The sequence below is a fragment of the Neophocaena asiaeorientalis genome, unplaced genomic scaffold, assembly GCF_003031525.2.
Source record: "Neophocaena asiaeorientalis asiaeorientalis breed wild unplaced genomic scaffold, Neophocaena_asiaeorientalis_V1.1 scaffold77, whole genome shotgun sequence".
Lineage (NCBI taxonomy): Eukaryota > Metazoa > Chordata > Mammalia > Artiodactyla > Phocoenidae > Neophocaena > Neophocaena asiaeorientalis.
Genome location: NW_020174645.1, coordinates 562,510 through 584,262, shown reverse-complemented (window position 1 = coordinate 584,262; position 21,753 = coordinate 562,510).

The following is a 21,753-nucleotide window of genomic DNA, read 5'->3' as shown; positions in this document are numbered from 1 at the left end:
CCTGGCTCTAGCATAGGGCAGGAGGAGGGAGACTGGGCGTGTTTGCTGGGGGCAGGTGACTATTTCCGGTCCCTGGTGACGGGAAGCAGCTGAGGATGGGGACAGAGCAGCGCAGTGGAGGTGGCGCAAGCAGAGAAACGCTGCACGCAGCCCAACGCTGCTCAACTTGAGATGGGGGTAATTCTGAAACCTCTCTGGGGCTGTGCCTGGACTCAGAGCCGACTGTTCGGTGCAGAAATCCCCCTTCAGCTCAAGTCGCCCCCGGCTCTCTTTCCAGCCTCTGCCCACGACTCTGCAGGCACGGGATGGAATTCAGAAGGAAAGGAGAAAAAAGGCTTGCCATTTCTGAAGGGAATGAAAATGGCAAGCAGAGATCGAAGCTCTGCCGTCTCCTTGTGAGTTTTCATTTAAACGGATTATCACCATGCTCACGTGACGCTCCTATAATAAGGTCAAGCTTAATTGTTCTCCCTTCAAAAGGATTTCTAGGGCCTCCCTGGTGGCGCAGTGGTTGAGAGTCCGCCTGCCGATGCAGGGGACAGGGGTTTGTGCCCCGGTCCGGGAGGATCCCACGTGCCGCGGAGCGGCTGGGCCCGTGAGCCATGGCCGCTGAGCCTGCGCGTCCGGAGCCTGTGCTCCGCAACGGGACATCACCAAAATGAGGGGGAAAATCCATCAAATGGATGAAGATAAAATCCCGTCATACACACCACATTGTTTCAGGTTGGAGATATATAAGATCAAGACGCAGCATTTGGAAAACAAGGGTGAACCTCCCTGCGGGAGGAAACATCCAAGTGGATGAGCTACCAACTCCCCAGAAACATGGACGGGGCGGGGTGGGGTGGGGTGGGGAAGAACGTCCCTGCCCCTGCCAACAGATAATGAGATGAGTCTAATTCTCATCTCATTCTGTTCCCAAAAGAGCTAGGGGAATTCTGGGGCAAATTACTTCCTCCTAGAGCATTTCTGTTATTGCCATCGTTTTACTTCTTACATAAATAAAATTCCCCATGTGTGTGCACGATGCACGGTGATGCACTGCTCCACGTGCAATGTGCCTTTCCAGGTGCACCCCTCTGGGTTCAGACTGAGGGTCTCTAAGCCCAGCCCCAGAGGCAGATTTGCATTTTTGGAGTCCAGGTGAGAAAGAGGTTTCATAAGCTGCACCCTCAGTGGCACACGGGGATTCAGACTGCCGGGGACCTAGGGAAGGTGTGACAGCTGGTCTGTGACTTTCCTCCTGGACACCACAGGGGGTACCTGGAAGCCACGAGCAGCCCCACCTTACAACCCAGTCTCCCTTCCGCTCACAGGGAAGACTGAACTTCCTGGACCCCTGTGTTGGGTGGGATCACGTGACCAGTTCTGACGCATTAGTTGTGAGTAGAAGTAGCAGGTGCCACTTTCTGGACCAGAGGACTCAACAACTGGAGCCAGATGCTCCCAGCTTGTATGCCTCTGCGGGGCAGCCAGCAACGGTTCAGACGGTGGCTGCGAGGGGCCACAGTGAGCAGAGTCCTGCCATCCCAGGACAGCCACGCAGCTTGAGCAACAAATAAGCATCCGAAGTTGGGGGATGTTTGTTACTGCAGCATGATCGAAACTTCTCAGGCCGATACAGGACTAGCTGCCAACTATGTGAATCTCTAAGCAGCACACATGTGAAATTTCACACAAGGTAAAGTCAGGTCCCCTATCAATCAAAATACAAGATGTTTCCAGGGTTGTTCTTTTTTTGTTGTTGTTGTTTTACTGTTCCAAACAATGCTACATTATATCTATTTATGGTTAATAGTGCTTTCCCATTCCTTGAATGCCTGCGACAGTCGGGCACTGTTCTAGGCACTGTGCATCCTGCAACGAGCAAAACATACAAAGCCCCTGTTCTCATGGAGGGAAGAGACACACAGCAAGTCGACGCAGCAGGCCAGGTAGTGACGAGTACTATAGAAACAGGGCAGTGTAAAGAAGATGGAGAATGAATTAAAGAGGAGTGATGTGTCACTCAGGTTCCCGAGACCCGAGTCTGCGCACCTCCTCCCAGCCCTGTGTTCAGTGAGGTCACCCAGTAACTCGAAAACAATGCCAGTGGAAGTATTTGCACCATGGAAATGGGCAAACGCTACAAACCAGAGTTTTGGGGTGGGTGGGACTTCTCCCCCAAGGAGGTGGTTTACCAGAAGCCCCCTGGATGTTTGGACGGAGACAGAATTGGGAATGAGAGGGAGTAAGGGCGGGAGTGACATGGTTAGGAAGGGCATTGTGGGTAGAAGAGACTGCAGTGCAAAGACACTGACGTGCGGGTGAGCTTGATCGCTGGGGTGGCATGGAGCGGGGGGTGGGAAGGTGCAGTGCAGGAGGAAGGGCTGCAGGTTACACAGGGCCTTGTAGACAATGCGAGAGCTCTGAATTTTATCCTGAGTGTGGAGACATCTCTTTGACAGTCCTGTATCTTTAAATGTATACTTTAAAGCTATAAGACCAAAGCAAAGACAAAAAAGGGAAGGAAGGAAGGGAGGGAGGGAGGGAGGGAGGGAGGCGAAGGGAACGAAAGGAGAAAATGCATAGTCTCATGTCCAGGGCCATGGGAGTTTCACGGAGGAAATAAGTGGCTCGCTACTGAATGTGTGAGATGCTCTGGGGTGCGGCTTCCACCCTCCATGTGTCTGAGGTCTCACTCAGCAGGTTGGCCGCAACCCTCAGAGCCTTAAGCAACCGGCCCGCGGGAGCGGCTCAGAGGGTAGCATCCCAGCCTTGAGCAGCCCCGGGGAGGTGCATCCTTCCCCTCTCCAGGGGGAAGAAGATGGGTCCCTGTGTGTGCTTGTTCATACCCAGGACCACAGAAATCACCCAAAAAAGAAAATTGAACCAAACTGTTCTCGTCTCCCCGGCCAAGTGGTGGATAAACGTGCATCTCTCTGGGTATGGAAACCAGAGCGAGACAGGGATTAAGACGGAGCTGGCAGGGCAGGATGACGGTCGGAGCTCTTTAGCACCAGCTGCTGCGAGCGCCCAGGAGCCCTGCTGCGGAGCCAAGAGGCATATGCACTCTCCACATGCCACCAGCTGCAGCCCCGAGTCCTAAACGGATCACACCGGGAGAGAGATCGCCAAACGGCGTGTCCACTGCAGTCGGGCAGGTGCCATGCCCGGAAGCAAAGATCTTCGTGTCAGAAAAAGCCTGAACGAGTGGCTGAGGCTGGGTGGGCAGAGCTTTTGGACAGAGACGAGCACAGAAAGGAGCGAAGGATGGCCCAGACCCTCTTGCACCATCTCAGGAGAAGCTGGAGAAGCCCACGTGGCCGGCTCTGGCCCCGTGTTGGCCTCTCTGGGTCCATCTGGTTGGGCTGGGCTGGGCTGTACTTTCCTCTCCCAGCCTGGGAGAGCCACCCATCTCGTCTTCCACTACAGCTGTTGCCCTGGGCATGGGTCTTGGGATCAAAAAGATGTAGCAACACTGAGCTCACAAAATTCTGTAGGGAAGACCAATCCCTGCTGTGCCTGCACCTGTACCAGTTCTTCCGCGTTTCGCCCGATTCACTCATTTCCCTTGACCCGGCCGCCTAAGCTTTAGAGCTTGCAACCCCGAGACAATAAAAAGTGTCAATAAGAAAAGACCAAGAAAAAATGGACCAAAGTAGAGAGTGGGAGACCGGCTAATTGTTTTTCTATTTATCGATTTCCTCAGTCTTTCTGAAATGTGTTTAAGCAGCTTAAAGTTATTTTGAAAGTCATTTTTAAAACGACCACAAGCCCTTTCAGTGATCCACCAGGGGATATGCAATAGACCGTCTCTTACAAAATCACTGGGTTTCATAGCTTTGTCCAGCCCTGAGGGGAATTTGTACATTAAGACGGAGAGAGTCAGGGGGAAGTGATGTCCCCCACTTGCTGTCACACCCAGACGGCTGGCAGCTGCCCACAGCACACTTGCAGGCACGAATCATCTCTCCACTCCTTCCCTCCCACACAAGCCTGCAGGTGTCTCCCAGGCAGAAGCTCAGCTCTCAGAACATTCCAGCACCATTCCTATCACCAAGGCTTTGTACCCACTGTTCCCCCAGCCCCTGCCTGAAATGTCCCTCCTCCTTTCTAGCCCACCATTCCAACTCCTCTCCAATCTCCACAACCCCACTCAAGTCCCACCTCCTCCAAGAAGCCTTCCTTCCACCCCCTCCAGCCTCCAGCCCCTTCTCGAGCTCTGAGCTCCACATCAGTGTTTCCTAGCCTGCAGGCAGGCAGCTCCCCCTTCCCTATCCGTGCCATATCCCCATGCCACCTGTGCTGTTCATTTGGAAATCTTTTGTATTTAGGTCAATTCACTTTCTATTAACACTTTCTCAAATAAACTCACTTTCCAGGAGACCTGATTTCATCACAGTGAAATGAAGAACAAGTAGCATTTATTCTAAATGGTAACCATGAAAATAAATACAAGAAAAACCAGACATTATCAGGTCTTAGCTAAACCCCTGGCCTGTCCCCAGTCACTGCGCCCAACACCTGCCCTTCACACCAGAGCCGAAAGGAGATTGACTCTCGCGGGAGAGGCGGTAATGATGCTTCGGCACCAACCCGAGACGCTGTCATTTTCAGTATCAGAAAGATTGCAGGAGACGCAAGAGGGGGTCATTCAAATACACGGGACTGATGTTACCTAAAGCATCTGGGGCCGCCTCACTTCACAGCGTGGTCATTTTGTCACCTGATTACATCTATTGTCCTGTCATCAGTTTAACACAGGAGTTTCTGGTTTCATTCCCAAAGGAAATAGTGAGCTCCATGAAGTTTCCCCTAGGCGTCCACCGAGGCAACCACATAGCTGAGCTCACAGAACGTATATGCGATGTATGTTTTGATGAAAGGGGCGTCCCAAATATGATTAAAATTCTCCTTTGGTACCTGCAGGTCCCAGGGAGGTGGGATTTGCAATGGCAAAGTCAGGGATTCCTTCCGATGTTAATCTCCTCCAGGCTTTGTGGAGAGCATCCCGGGTTAAATGCTTGGGAGCTTGGCCTTGTGTCCTAAGCCCTCTCTGCGAAAGTTGGTGACTGAAAGGACATCAGACTTGCTAACCAGGAATTGAAACATCAATACTCTTATCTCCAGGACTTTCCCTTAATAATCTAGCTCCAGTCAGTAACAGCAAGGAAGCAGGGAAGACCCTCACAGGGGCCACCAACCCTACTCATCCCAGCAACGTACCGTGATCTCCTTAAACAAAAGATTCTACACAGACGCACACACACTTCTTTGTTCTGTGGTGTTTGTCTCCTGCTGAGATGAGTAGAAACAGACTCACTTTTCTTAAAAGAAATATTAATAGCTCTCAGTGAAAAGCACTCATTTATGAACCCAAGGAATCACTTCTCCTGCAAAAAAAGCTCCACACGTCTCCAACCAGAGTCCTCTGAAATCCCGGCTAGAGGAAGGGGTCAGCGCCTAAACCAGATGGAAAGCGTGCCTCTCTGCTCCTTCAACACAGGCAGGTAATTCCTGGTGAGTCCAGGATCCGGTCAACCCCGCCTTAGCCACACAGCTTGCTGACAAACACCACGCACGCCAGCTGGGTGGGCCAGGCCCTGCCCACGAACAGGGCTGACTGACCGTCCTGGTTTGCCTGGGACTAGGGGTGGACCCTGGATTCAGGGCTGAAGCTGGTAAGTCTCGGGGGGAACTGGGATGAGCTGGGCACCCACATGAACACCCCTGGCATGCCACCTGAGATGCCCTCTGCGGCATCTGCGTGGACCGGACCTCACCATCCCCCCAGGCATCCTTAAAGCCCCAGCGCACGAGCTCGCCTTCCTGTGGGTTCCTCCACCCTCAACAGGCGCCGTACGTGCTGCCTTGGGCTGTATGTAGCCTGCTGTTTCATAACCCTACAGTTCATCTCTCCAGAAGCTTCTAGAAGGCAGATCCTGTAGTCTCCCCAGCTTTCCCCACAGGTGGCAGGGGGCCAATGGCACAGAGCCCACCCAGCTTCTTTTCCTCCTGTTACAAGACTCCAGCATTCACTGTCCTCCCTGGAAAAGCGGCCCCATCAATTCCTTCAGCATTCCCATAGGTTGAGGGTTTTATTCTGTGACATCAGATCTTTAGTCCACCTGCCATTTATTTTGGGATGAGGTCTGGGGAAAGAATCTAACGCATATGCTCTTCAATTCAGGTTGACAGGTGCTCGAGCCCAAATCCCTTTATGGAACGGTCTTTTCTTGCGCTGCCGACTTCAAAAGAAAACAGTTTCAAATAGCAAATTCTCACATGCAATAATAACAAACAACATTTCCTGAACACGCACCACATGTCAGGCGCTGTGGGGGGCACTTTGCACACGCTCGATACTGTCGTTAACCCCGTTTTACCGACAAGGACGCTGAAGTGTAGACAGTTTCAAGCAGCAGTTTTCAAAGTGGGGTTCCCCGACCACCACCCGCAGCATCGCCGGGAACTTGCTCGAAATGCAGCTGCTCAGCTGCACCCGGACCAAGGAGTCAGAGCCTGGGTTGGGGGCAGCCGCCTGGGGTTTGACCGGCCCCCCAGGTGACCCCATGCACCCCCCAGTTTGAGAACCCCTGGTGGAAGGAAGCTGCCCAGTGTCACTTGGCAGGTAGGTAGAAAGAAGAATCGGACCCAAGCAGCCGTATTCCTGAACACACGGTGTCAACTCAGGGCTCATTCCTCCCTCAGAAAGGCATGTGGGTCCCCGTTTTCTGAGCGGGGTGATTGACTGCCATGTTTACTCTGACAAGAGTGCCTCCCCTTTGTATCCTCTGATGCTTTAAAATCTCTAAAAACTCAGTAGCCAACCCAACCCTCCATCTCATGACAAATATTTCTTTCTTTTTCCACATCTTTATTGGAGTATAATTGCTTTACAATGGTGTGTTAGTTTCAGCTGTATAACAAAGTGAGTCAGCTATATGTGTACATATATCCCCATATCTCGTCCCTCTTGCGTCTCCCTCCCGCCCACCCTCCCTATCCCGCCCCTCTAGGTGGTCACAAAGCACCGAGCTGATCTCCCTGTGCTATGCGGCTGCTTCCCACTAGCTATCTATTTTACGTTTGGTAGTGTATATATGTCCATGCCACTCTCTCACTTCATCCCAGCTTACCCTTCCCGCTCCCCGTGTCCTCAAGTCCATTCTCTACATCTGTGTCTTCATTCCTATGACAAATATTTCTAACCATCATCATTTCCTCCACCTATAGCTATCAGCCAAGCTGGGAAGTTAGTAATGGTAATAAGAAGAAGAAATAATCATGAGAAAATAACGGTAACAAAAACTAGCTACCACTTGCTAAGAGCTTACACATGTGCCAGAAGTTTCCATGCCCTACCTCGTTCACTCCTCGTAAGGACCCTACCAGGTAGGTCCAATTACTGCTCCTCTTTTCAGAGGAGAAAACTGAAGCATGGAAATTCCAAACAACAGCCTCCAGCTAACAAGGGAAACAGCCAGGACCCCAACCCCACTGGCCAGGGCACCCCTGTTACCAGGGGCTCCAGGCGACCAAGGAAAATCAAAAGGGTCCTGCTGCCCGGCACCAGGGAAAGATCTGGGTGAGAGCAACCTGGAGGATGAGGCTGGTCTGAGTGCCCCGGGTACCTCCATTCACCCCATGAAGAAATTTAGTCCCTGAGAAAACCAGGCTGCCTTCAAGCCATGGTCCCCAGCCTCACCTGCATACTGGAATCACTGGGAGACACTTTAAAACAGCCAAAGCCTGAGCTACATCCCAGACCAGCTAAACCGCAGTCTCTGGGGAGGGATGCTGGCATCAGTGGGTTGATGCCCTCCGGGTACAGATGTGTTTAGGGACCTCTGCTCTCAAGCATATAAAGATATAAATCTTTACAGGAAACCCATGAAAAGAGTTTTCCTGTAGAAGCTTCTACACCAGGAAGGCAACCCCCATGCCAATGGACAAAGGGAAGCTCACCGTTAAAGAATCCAGTGAAAACTGTCTCTGTGATGAGAGTTCTCAGCGCATCACTGAATGCCCCGGAGACGGAAACCCACCCTGAAGCACGTTATCCCTACACCCTCGGCGCAAGCTCAAGTCCACCCCCAGCTGACAACATGCTTAACTGCTCCTAATTAGCCACCATCTTCCCTGGAGAGCCGGTGAGAAAGCACGGAGGCCAGAGAGCCCCAAACCAACCAGTGCCCTGAGGCTCTCACTCTCTCTCTCTCTGCTTCACCATCAGGGCCCCTGCAGGAAAAATAATTCCTGCAAAGCATCACTAAGACTTCCAGTATCCTCCAGGGCTTTCTGCAGCCCTTGCTCATCAGGACAAAGCATGCCTATGATGGCTAGAGACAAAGCTGACAATTTTGCAACTCAAGAAGGACAGCAGTTGAAGTTAGAAGGATAAAAGGTTCACGTCTGAGTCTGTAGACGGAGCTCCTTGCATTTCTCCTGAACACAGACCTGGTGTGTGTCCCTTTGGAGACCACCCTTGCTGGGAACAGCCAGAGAATTTCACCTTCTGGTTTGTCTCTGATACCTTTTAAGCCATGCAATTGTTAAAGATCATCCAGAAAAGGCTAGAATTGTAAAGACTCCATCTTCCATTTTACGAGCAAAGCAATCCTCCCCCAGTTGAGGGCACACTCCGTGAACCTCTTGCGGGGAAGCAGGGGGTCACCTAGAGCAGAGCTGGGCTGGGGGAGGCTGCGGCGTGGAGGCCAGCACCCAGCATTCACAAACGACAGCCCACACTCCCACCTCCGGCAAGGGGATGTCTCTCGGGGGACGTGCCTGCGGCTCCACTTCATTGGGTTTGCTTGTTTCTGCTCCTAAAGAAACTGATTAAGCCTAATTTTCCTGGATCCCGAGTCCAGAAGCAGGAACTCACTTTAAAAATTAGGAGGCGAATAGAAAGACAGACCATCGCCACCCGCAGACTGATTCTACAGGCTCTCACGTGGGCAGAGTACGTGTGAGCTGGAATCAGAGAAAGTCCATTCCCCAGAGAAAGCAGGATCAGCAAAACATCTTCTGTAAAAAGCCGGAGAATGCGTATATTTTTAGGTCTTGCAAGCTGGGCTGTCTCTGGCACAAGGGCTCAGCACCACCACGGCAGAGCAAAGGCAGCTCTGGGTGACAGCAAGTGAGTGGGCGTGACTGTGTTTCAATAAAGCTTTATTAACAAGCACAGGTGGCTGGCAGGAGTGGGTCCACAGTCTGCCAACTCTTCTAGAGGCTGGAAAAGTGGAAAAAAGAGAACCTCAGAGACCCCACAACCAAAGTATTTTGAAGGACACCTGAGAATAAAAATCCCGCCATGACCCAAGACTGCTGGTCACTTCTCTGTTTATTCTCCTACAGCCCTGGAGGCCAGGCGTGTTAGCAGGGCTGTCCTCCCTCCAGAGGCCCCGGGGGAGGATCCCTCCTCGCTTCCTCCAGCTCCTGGGCCAGTCTCTGCCTCGGTCTTCACGTGGCCTCCTCTCTGCCTCTTGAAAGGACACTTTCCATGGATATAGGGCCCGCCCAGACGTTCCAAGATGATCCCGTCGAGAGCTCCATAACTTAATTACACCTGCAAAGACCCTTTTTCCAAAGGTCACATTAACAGGCTCTAGGGAATAGGGCATGGACATATATTTGGGGAAGACACCATTCAACCCATTACAGATACACAAAAAATTACTGGTTATTCCAAAATTCAAATTGAACTGGGCATCCTGTTGTTTATCTGGCAACCGTACAGAGGTGTTGAGTCTCAGCCTTTCTTGGCTGTTCTGCCCCTGCTGGGCAGGTCCCCACGGGCCAGAGAAGCCGGGAGAGGGCCGTGCTTGGGGTGGAGGCCAGCAGCATCTCTGTGAACTCTCCACTGTGTCTGCAGGTGAACTTGGGGCTGAACCAAGGATGTGTGGATGGGCGTCAACAGCATCTCTTCCGACAGACATGCAGGAATGTAAAGGTATGGCGTGACCGCTTCACGGCTGAGTGGCCAGCACATGCTAGGAACTGGTTGGGCCAGTGACCTCTTGGTTAGTAACATCCTAATCCCACCGTGCAGCTTGAGTCAGAGCAAGCTTCTTTGCCCCCAATTGTTACTACCCAGCCCCATGTGAGTTATCTGGAAACCACATTTTCCCCTGAGTCCCAGGGCCAGGGAGATTGTTAACAAAGGGCATGGAAGGCAGCAGAATTCCCTCTGTTCTCACTCAGCCTCTGCCCTCTGGCATTGTTTCACCGGGCAGTCATGGAGGGGGCACAGAACAGGGACACTGCGGCCGATGCTCGGACCCGTCGGGCTGCGTGTGTGAGAAGGATTTACAGGGCAGGAACTGAGTAAGACGGGAGCCTGCGTGCAGGTAAAACATGATGGCTGCAGTGTTGCCCGGAGAGCAGGCAACAGTGGCTTCTACTCTTTTTTAAAAATTTATTTTATTGAAATATACTTGATTTACAATGCTGTGTTAATTTCTGCTGTACAGCAAAGTGATTCAGTTATACATGTATATACATTCTTTTTCATATTGTTTTCCATGATGGTTTATCACAGTGTATAGAATAGAGTTCCCTGTGCTCTATAGGAGGTTTTTTAAAAATTTATTTTATTGAAATATACTTGATTTACAATGCTGTGTTAATTTCTGCTGTACAGCAAAGTGATTCAGTTATACATGTATATACATTCTTTTTCATATTCTTTTCCATGATGGTTTATCACAGTGTATTGAATAGAGTTCCCTGTGCTCTACAGTAGCACCTGTTGTTTATCCATTCTACATATACTAGTTTGCATCTGCTCATCCCAAACTCCCAATCCACCCCTCCCTCACTCCCACCCGATCGGCAACCAGCAGCTTCTACTACTGACCTCCGGTTTCATTCTTTATTTTGTAGCCATAGAGAACTCCAAACACCCAAATCCAGTCATTCTGTTCTTCTGCTTAAAATCCTCCCAGGGCCCCCTCTTCGGTTAGGAAAGACTCCAAATCCTTCAAATGGTCTCAGTTCCTTGAGGGCGGCTGTTCACTCCTGTGCTGTTCCTTCTTCCCGGAATATTCTTTCTGTTCCTCCCCGGTTGATTCCCACCCATCCCTGATGCCTAAACCCAAGGGTTACCTCCCGAGGAGACCCTGTTTCTGTGTGTTTCTTTAGATTTATCAAAGTATAATTCACGGGGGGGAGGGATAAATTGGGAGTTTGGGATTAACATATACACACTACTATAGATAAAAGAGATAAACACAGGGAACTAGATCCACTATCTCGGAGTAACTTACAATGGGAAAGATTCTGAAAAAGAATACATATAAATGTAGAACTGAATCACTCTGCTGTACACCTGAAACATTATAAATCAACTATACTTTGGCCCTGAACCAAGATGGCGGAGTAGAAGGACGCGCTCTCAGTCCCTCTTGCGAGAACACCAGAATCACAACTAGCTGCTGGACAATCATCGACAGGAAGACACTGGAAATCAGCAAAAAAGACACAGCACAACCAAACACAAAGGAGACGCCACAACGAGACAGTAGGAGGGGCGCAATCACAGTAAAATCAAATCCCATAACTGCTGGGTGGGTGACTCACAGACTGGAGAACACTTACACCACAGACGTCCACCCGCTGGAGTGAAGGTTCTGAGCCCCATGTCAGGCTTCCCAACCTAGGAGTCCAGAAACGGGAGGAGGAATTCCCAGAGAATCAGACTTTGAAGGCTAGCAGGGGTTGATTGCAGGACTTCGACAGGACTGGGGGAAACAGACTCCACTCTTAGAGGGCACACACAAAGTAGTGTGTGCATCGGGACCCAGGGGAAGGAGCAGTGACCCCACAGGACACTGAACCAGACCTACCTGCTAGTGGTGGAGGGGCTCCCGCACAGGCAGGGTAATGCTGGAGAGGGTGTGGAGAAAAGGGAACCCTCCTGCACTGTTTTTGGGAATATAAATTGTTATAGCCACTATGGAGAACAGTATGGAGGTTCCTTTAAAAACTAAAAATAGAAATATCATATGATCCAGCAATCCCACTACTGGGCATATACCCAGAGAAAACCATAATTCAAAAAGACACATGCACCCCAATGTTCATTGCAGCTCTATTTACAATAGTCAGGTCATGGAAGCAACCTAAACGCCCATCAACAGACGAATGGATAAAGAAGACGTGGTACATATATACAATGGAATATTAGCCATAAAAAGGAACGAAATTGGGTCATTTGTAGAGATGTGGATGGATCTAGAGACTGTCATACAGAGTGAAGTAAGTCAGAAAGAGATAAACAAATATCGTATATAAACACATATATGTGGAACCTAGAAAAATGGTACAGATGAACCGGTTTGCAGAGCAGCAGTTGAGACACAGATGTAGAGAACAAACGTATGGACACCAAGTGGGGAAAGCGGTGGGGGGCGGTGGTGGTGTGATGAATTGGGCGATTGGGACTGACATGTATACACTAATATGTATAAAATGGATGACTAATAAGAACCTGCTGTATAAAAACAAAGTAAAATTCAAAAAAATTTATAGAAATTTGTAAAAAAAACAAACTATACTTCAATTAAAAAAATTTTTAAGGTACAATTGATAATAAAAGTGTATGTAGTTAAGGTGCAGAACTGCTGCTTTAATGCACATACATACTGTGAGATGATTGCAGTTGAGCTAATGAACATTCCCATCATATGGTAACCATGTGCGTTTGTGCGTGTTGAAATCACTGAACATCTCCCCTCCCTAAGAAGGTTCAAGCGGTCTCTTTACTAACTCTCACGGCAGCCTGCCCTTGTCCCTCTAACACCTTCCACGTTCATACACCAGCGCTGCATCACTGCCGCTCTGCCACTGCTCAGGGGAAGATCCATGGGGACAACTGTTGCGTCTCCTTTGTCCCCCATAGCATACCTGACGGCAGGCAGAGAGCCAAGCACCCTGGAGATGCATTATAAACACATCTGCATCTCTGGGTTAAGAGACGGAGCTTATTACTCCCGGGATTGCCTAAGAACACGGTCCATGCAATAGTCCGCTTCTGCAACTTCAGGGGGGAAGAATGAAAACTTTTCTCACCAGGAAGTGAAGCTTAGCCCGGAAGAGGCCAGAAAATATGCCCTTGGTGAAGATGAGGAGAGGAGAGTTTAGATGCCCTGGAGGCTAGGTGGCTGCGTGACACGGATGGCTGTGTGCTCCGAGGGACAATCTACAGGGCACGTCTTGCAGGGCACATTTTCTGATTTTTCGACAGCACTTGGAAATCCTGACTTTTATGTGAGTTCTCTCAATTTTGAAATGGTAGCTATTATCTTTATCTGAAAACATTATGGGGACTTCCCTGGTGGCACAGTGGTTAAGAATCCCCCTGCCAATGCAGAGGACACGGGTTCGGGTCCTGGTCTGGGAAGATCCCACATGCCGCGGAGCAACTAAGCCCGTGAGCCACAACTACTGAGCCTGTGAGCCACAACTACTGAAGCCCACGGAGAACCCGTGCTCCGCAACAAGAGAAGCCACCGCAATGAGAAGCCCGCGCACCACAATGAAGAGTAGCCCGCGCCGGCCGCAACTAGAGAAAGCCCGCGCGCAGCAACGAAGACCCAACGCAGCCAAAAAATAAATAAATGAATTTTAAAAAGTTAAAAATTCTTTCAGATGTAGAGAACAAACGTACGAACACCCAGGGGGGAAAGTCAAGTTGGGGTGGGGAGGGGGTGGTGATGGGATGAACTGGGAGATTGGGATTGACATGTATACACTTATATGTATAAAAGGTACAACTAACAAGAACCTGCTGTATAAAAAATAAATTAATTTAATTAAATTTTAAAAAACCAATGTTGTGTTAGTTTCAGGCATACAGCAAAGTAATTCCATGCATCTATCCTTTTCAAACTCTTTTCCCACTTAGATTATTACAGAGTATGGAGCAGAGTTCCCTGTGCTCTACAGCAGGTCCTTGTCGGTTACCTATTTTAAATACAGCAGCGCGTACATGTCATCCCCAAATCCCAATCTATCCCTCCCCCCACCCCTCCCCCCATAACCACAAGTTGGTTCTTTAAATCTCTGAGTCTGTTTTGTAAATAAGTTCATTTGTATCGTTTTTAAATGACTTTTAAGGTTATAAGGGTTCTCTTATGGTAGCTTGCTTGAGAAATTTCTTCTAGCTCCACACTGTATCTCCATGATACTGCTGCTAAGATGATCTGTAATACCAGAAGGCTGTGTCTTTATCCAAGAAACCCTTGACACCCATAATTTCCTTTTATTCCCGTAACATTCTGGTGGGGCAGAGTCATCTATTGTAGATGCTCAGACAGGAGTTGCTCTGACCTTCCTTTCTTCAGCTTTCCAAGACGGAGTGAGTCTCAGCTTACCGGAGGGTCTTGCCTAAAGTGGCAGGTTTTCTGCTGGCCAGGCTGTGCGGGGATGCCTGACCCCAATCCTAATTCACCACCATTCGACAGATCTCTCAGACGGGCCTCTTTCTAGGGAGGTGTCCTATAAAATGCGGGTCACAACTCACATCCGTGTAGTGGGTCATGACCAGTATTTTGTAAACAAAGCAGAAGAGAATAAAACAGGATGGAATGGAATAGAAGCTCCCAGACTGGATTGTACATGGAAAGGCAGGTATGCTTTCATGAAACTTGTCTTTTAAGGGGTGTGCGTGTGTGTGTGCGTGTGTGTGTTGTGTGCGTGTTTGTACATGTGAATACTGCGTCTCCTTGTATATTTCTTCCATAATTCACAGTCAAAAAGTCTGAACACCCAATGTTCTAAAGTATCAAACTCGCAGAGATATTCTGGATTTAATTTTAACTGAAAATCATCTTCCATCTCAGTTTGGGATGTCCTGATAGTGTCCTGAGCAAACTACTGTCCCCAGTAAGTAAGAAAATGATATATAGCAACAACAGTTACAATAATGACCGCAGCTCGTGTCTATTAAACTGTACACACTGCCAGGCACGGTGTGAATGCTGTACCTGTATTATTGGTTTTGTTTTTGTTTTTGCGGTACGCAGGCCTCTCACTGCTGTGGCCTCTCCCGTTGCGGAGCACAGGCTCCGGACGCGCAGGCTCAGCGGCCATGGCTCACGGGCCCAGCCGCTCCGCGGCATGTGGGATCTTCCCGGACCGGGGCACGAACCCGTGTCCCCGGCATCGGCAGGCGGACTCTCAACCACTGCGCCACCAGGGAAGCCCTACCTGTATTATTAATACCTTTACTCCTGTAACTACCCTGTAAGATAGTCACTAGCTGGTACCACGTATGGCCAACTGAAAGCACAGTGAAGCTAAACAACATGCCCAAAGACCCACAGCTAGTTGGGGACAAAGCCTGGACTTGACCCCAGGAAGCCCGGCTCCAGAGCTGAACTCACAGCCATCACACACAGCTTCTCACAGCAAACCCTCCCCAAGCCTCATCTGTATCCTTCAGCTAAACTCAGTCTATTAAAATCACATGTTTTGGCAAACACTTCCAATTGCCTTGAATAGTTAACCGCCGCAGTTGCTTTGGAAACGGCAAGAGCCTCGTCGTGTTAGAAGCAGGTGTACCTGTTCATTCACCAAAGATGAGGAAAAGGGAAAATGTCACCTCGAGGTTTTGGCTGCGAGACAGGACTCCCTGGTGCCAACGAGGGCAAACCCCTGGTGGCCAGAGAGGAGAGGAAACGTCTTCGACAGGCCTGTGGAGAAGACTTTCGTTCTAGAAATAAAGTGCACACGGGGCTTCGGAACAAAAGGACTCTACAGGCACAACATGGAAATTGGTGCATTTACCAACACAACAGAATCTGACATTTATACCGCATGACACCTCTTCTTTCTGAAAATCTGCTTCAGCACGACCTTGCCCGTCTGAACACACCGTACTGGACAAAAAGTCGACTAGAAAGACCTCTGAGTCACCAGAGCAGACGTCACAAAACTGTGTCCCTGACTTCGTGCAGTTTGCTTCCTAGAAGCCCATGTCAGACCCTCACTCGGCACCTACTGACTCTTAGTTTGTACACAGTTCTAACTAGTCAGCTGGTTTATTCTTTAAATTCACAGCCACGTGGAAGCAAGCAGGCAGTACAGCAGTAAACAGATCTCTGCAAATCTGTTCATAAAGACGACATCCACATTTATTGAGCACTTACTGTATGCCAGCTAGACCAAGGGCGTTACTTGCATTTTCTCATGTAATACTCACAAAATCCAGTAGGGGGCATGATTAGCCCTCATTTCACAGGCGAGGAACCGGCGCAGAGAACCTTGCCCAGGGACACACAGCCCAGAAGTTCCAAGGCTGGAGTTTGAACCCAGACGACAGACAGGGCTCTAAAACTCACATATATGACCACTGTCCATAGCATCCCCTCCCACTGTAGGCAAAACTGTGAAGAGTGAACACACCAGTACACCAAGTGCAGAAGGCTAGAACGATTGACTTTTCTGTTTTGTTTGCTGCTGTGGTCCCAGTGCTTCAAGCAGGGCCTGGAACATAGTAAGTGCTCAATAAACATTTGTGAAATGAAATATGGACACACATTTTAGGAGCCCCTATAGCATCACCCCTGATATTTCTGTGCCATCGGGAAAATCAACATCATGTCCCCTGCTCTCTGCAACCTGACACAAATGACCAAAGTCCACTCAAGAAGAAACACATCACTTGAATAGCAATACATTTATTAAAGAAATGTAATTTTTAGTAAAAGGCTTCCCACAGAGAAAACTCCAGTCAAAGACAGTTTCACCAGGGAATTCTAACAAACATTTAAGGACAAAATAATCCCAATTCTGCATAAAGTCTTCCCAAAAAATTGAAGAGGAGGAAACACTGCCCGACTCATTCTCTGATACTAACCCAGACAAGGACATTACAAGAAAACTACAGGACTCTACATCTCATAAGCACAAAAATTAGAAACAAAATTTTAGCAAATTGAATCCAACAATATATCTAAAAAGGGTAGCACAGACTTTGTCTCAGGAATGCAAAGTTAATTTAACATTTAAAAATCAGTCGATGTAAGAAAATACAATAAAAAGAAAAATCATATGGTCATCTCAATAGACACCCAAAAGAGCATGTGAGAAATTACAGAATCCATTTCTGATAACAACTCTCAGCAAAGTGATGATAGAAAGAAACTCCCTCCACTTGGTTGTGGTGATGATTTCATGGGTGTATAAACATGTCAACACTTCCAATTCAAATATGGACAGCTTATTGCCTCACAATTATTTTTAAGAGTAAAAGTAGTGAAATCACACCTGATTTCAAGCAAGGAATTTAAAAGTTTGGGAAATAAAAAAACTACAGGGAGTTCATTCTAACTGGAAGATGAGTAAACATTTCCTTAAGATTCATGGAAGCAGAGAAGGAGCTTGTTTTCTTACTACAGGCTTCTTAATGATGTATGTTGTAGTAATGTTGTATTTTGACTGTAAATATATACATTAGACAGGAAGGACACATTTCAATGAAATGTGTCCTTGCGAGCAAAGCCATCAAACTAAATAAGCACAAGGAGAAGACTGCTTAAATAAAGCTTTTCTCACGTGTGCTTCACTCCCATTCCACGAATTCCCTGAGCGGTTTCTATATCTGTTGCTGCATCACGGAGAACTGACCTAAGGTAACCATCTTTTGCTCTGGATCATTTGGAAGGGCTCAGACGGTGGGTGGTTCACCTCTGTTCCATGTGGCATCAGGAATACAGCTGGTGGGCGAAGAGGCTGCACTCCCACTCCCGTGCCCATGCCTCGGTGGTCCTCGGTCTGTCTGTCTCGCTTCCGCTTGGCTTGCACCTCTCAGCATGGTGCACCCAGAGGAGGTGCACTTCTGACTTCCAGGAACGAGAAGCTTTGAGCTAGCTAGACACACCACTCCCAAATCAGCATGACCTCTCTGTTAGAGCAGTCCCAGGATCCCCCGAGGTTCCAGGGCTGGAGAAACGGACCTCAGCTCTGGGCGTGAAGGGAGTGGTCACATTGCAAAAGAGCAGGTAGAATGGGAGATATTCTTACGGCCATTTTTGGGAAATAGAACCTGCTAACGGTAATAAGGTCCTCGTTTCGCTCACATATGTTACCTACTCTGTGGATGGCTCTCCATTCCCATTCCGTCCTCCACCCTGCCTCATGCCCTAGAGTGGGGGGCTGACCTCCGCGGGCTCCATCACTCAGCCGGCTTCCTTACCCTTAGGCGTCCATCCGTCCGACTGGATTCAGCCAGAGGAGGCACTGGCAGGCAATCCGTGGGTGGTCAGAGAGAAAGGTCAGAGTACTCATTCCTCTGAGCCTGCTCTGCTTTCCACCGTCCTGGCAATGGTCTCCCCTTTCCGTGCCCACGGCTTCTGTCAGATCCCCCGGCCTCGGCTCCAGGAGTCAGCCAAGCTGTTCCATCGCTGCCTCTCCCCCTTGGAGTTTACGGATGATAACAGCTTCCTGCTGTCACCAGACCCTGGCTGCATCACCTCTTACTGGTTCTCCTAATCATCCCCACACACCTATAAACGGTCCCCTGTAGGCTCCCCAAAACCCCAGTTGAGTGGGCCCTTCATTTCCTGCCAGACCCTGACTCAGACATTTTCTGCAATGCCACACTCCTCTCCGGGTGGGTACTCATCACACCCTTCGCTGAAGTGCTGAGCCAGTTTGGGATTTGGGCTTGGGTAGCCCTCTTACCGCCAAGGTTCAGTCACTATGTGACTTAACTAACTAGAAGAGCCACTAGCAATCATTAAGATCACCAGCTGAGCAGAGTGAGTCCAGGTCACCAGCATTCTTGACCTTGAGTGGGATCGAACAAACCCTGCCAGCTGCCTGGAGCCGCAGGGCCAGCACTCACGCACACTCACGGCGAATGTGATTATCTCTTTTATTTCCTGTTGGATTGGCAGCCGCTGGGTTGTGGCACATCCGTCATGCTGAAAAGTGTGCGACGTCCGTGGATTAAAAATTAATTTACCGTCCAGCCTGGCTTGCAGCTGCATTTCCTAATTGAGTTTTCTTGTGACAGTCTTGCTGAGCTCCAAGGCATCGTTTAGCCCAGTCTCGAGGCCTCGGTGTTGGGAGAGAGGTTTATGAGCTCTGTAAGACAATTACCTTTGAGCATGCACAGAACGCTTATCTTCAAAGTCACTCACGATTCATCCTGGGTTCTTTATGCCTGTGGAACTAGGGATACAGTTATGGATCTGCTTCCGCAAAGACACACTGAACCGTCTTGAGTCTCAAGGGGAAAGACAGGAGAACTTGATCCTGTTGTTGGGAGAGCCCTTCTTTGGAGAAGCACATTAATTAATCCAGTGAAACATTTAATTGAGTGGCTACTATATGTTCAGTACGCAAATGAATGTGACGTAATCCCTACAGAAGCTTACAGCGATCCTTTTAGCCAAGTACAGTATCAATGACGCGGGTTAAAGAGGCGACTCTTTATTATTGGGTAATAGTAAAGTTCCCCAGAGCCTGCTTGCTTTATTTAAGGGATATTTATTATAGTACTGGCTCTGTACCACTGGACCACCAGGGAAGTCCCTGTACTTTACTTTAAAAAAAAAAAAAGAAAGAAAGAAAGCTCCCAAATTAAAAAATAAATAACACTGAGAATGTTGAATTCCTGGGATGGCCACCATCTCACTATTTTTCCACCACTAACTGCCCAGAAGAGGTCTCAGAAAGGAAGCACTGAGTTTCCAGAGATGCCTAAGATGACACATGGGAAGGAATTCATTCATCTACTTCATCTCCTAACTCCATCCAGGAAAGCAGATTTTCATGGCTGTGATGGCACTGGGATTGGAGACACAGAGGCAAAGGGAACACACTCCAAAAGGGATTCTGCCGCGTTATCTCTTCTTTTGTAGCAAGACTGTTGGTGGCTTTCGTCCAAACCTTATCTGAAAGTGTGCATGTCGTGAAATGAACATTTTCACAGCAAGCTATAGACTATGAACTTGAGATCTTCTAGAACTTACTGCTCAGTTTTAAATTATGACCTGGACAGACCTTTGTCCTGGTGCAGAAGGATGTCTTTCACTTGAGCAAAGTCCAAAATAAAAGGTTTAAAGGCGACAAGAAAGAGTCCAACTCACAGTGACAAAGGACTCAAATTCCATAATGGAAACACAGCTCGTCCCAAGTCACCAGCCTCAGCTGCTGAGATGAGGCTCCTCAGCCGAGGAGCTCCTCTCTGCGTCCATGTGGTTTACATCCCGTGACAAGCTCGTACGGAGCATTCGGCCATGAACCTGAGCGCCTGAAAAATTCTCCTGGAGTGTCTTGCCCGTGTTCCTTCTAGAGGGAGAAAGAGCTCTCCGGATGACAGCATGGGCTCGGATCACGATGTGACAGCCGACCGGGATTCGATTTGACAGACTGTGCTGTTTGGTTGACTCCCTCACACTCGCCACACACCGCCCCAGCGAACTGTCCCAAGCACTTGTAGATTTCTTTCACAGGATTTCTGCAACATTTCCAGACCGGGACCATGTTGACATGAACACATTGCTTATTCATGGTGCTCTGATCGTCTCCTGTGAGTTTCTTTGCGAGAGGTATGAAAACACCAGCTCCCTAAGTCATCTTAACAGGCGACTGCTTCTCCAGGCTCAGACTGAGAGCGAGTCAGACACAAACGCCTCCCCGGCAAGAGGCACACGCTGGTCAGACAGCACTGGGCAGCCGTGCAGGGGAGCCCACCAAGGAACCCACCCAGCCTGGGCTGCACTCAGTTCCCTTCTGGCCTCCTCTCTCAACTCTGACTGAAGCGTCTTAGGTTCTGTACTGGGCAGGCAACAGAAAAGAAATCAAACTGTGGCCGACTTCATCAACAAGAGAGTTTATGGGGAGGATGTGGAAAACACACAGGAAAAGAAAAACTGGAAGACAGGCTACAGGGATGTATTGTAAAACACGGGGAATACAGTCAGTATTTGTAATAACTGTAAATGGAGTGTAACCTTTAAAAATTGCATTTAAAGAAAAAAGAAAGGCTGGAGAACCAGACTCAGAAAGCAGAGGGCTGCCCCAGAGTTTTGGAACTGCTAGAAAGTTCCTATCCCCCAACCTGGGAACTTGCCATTGAAATAAATATTCCCCAAATGTGGACTTTTCCCCTTACTTCACTCCACAAAGATTCAGAGTTCCAAACGAAAGCACCCAACTGGTCAAGCTTACATATCCAACCTCCCCCTACTTCGATACCAGGGTGGGAAAACAGAAAAATCTTGCAGGAAGAGCCTCTAGAAAATGCTGGTTTATCCAGTGAGTGGGTGAGGTACCTAGGTAACCCATTGAATAAAGCTGTACGCAAAAGGGGAAGAGAGGAGATGCAGTGGGAACCAAGGCCCTTTAGGAGGAGAGGTTAGATGCTGGGCGGGGATGCAGGGATACAGCTCTGGCCCTTTAGGAGGAGAGGTTAGATGCTGGGCAGGGATGCAGGGATACAGCTCTGGAGCATCATTTCTGTGGTCCTGTGTGAACCAACCCCAACCCACCCAGCCGTCTGCAAGCAGCTCTCTGTCTATCTTGGCGTCTCTGGGCGTTTCAGGGAAGTTTCAACCCTGCAGGCCAAAGAGACTTTTGGTGTGGCTGGGTCCCTCTGGGGGCATTCCCAAGCTTATTGGCTGGGACCCCAGCTAGAGGTGGGGGAGTGTCTCTGGGAGCAGAGGGCAGGGGAATCAGGCCCTGCAGTGGGGAGGAGCTGGGCCCCCTGGCTGGTCATCGTTGCTGGACTCCAGGTCGGTGCCCCAGCTTGGGTGT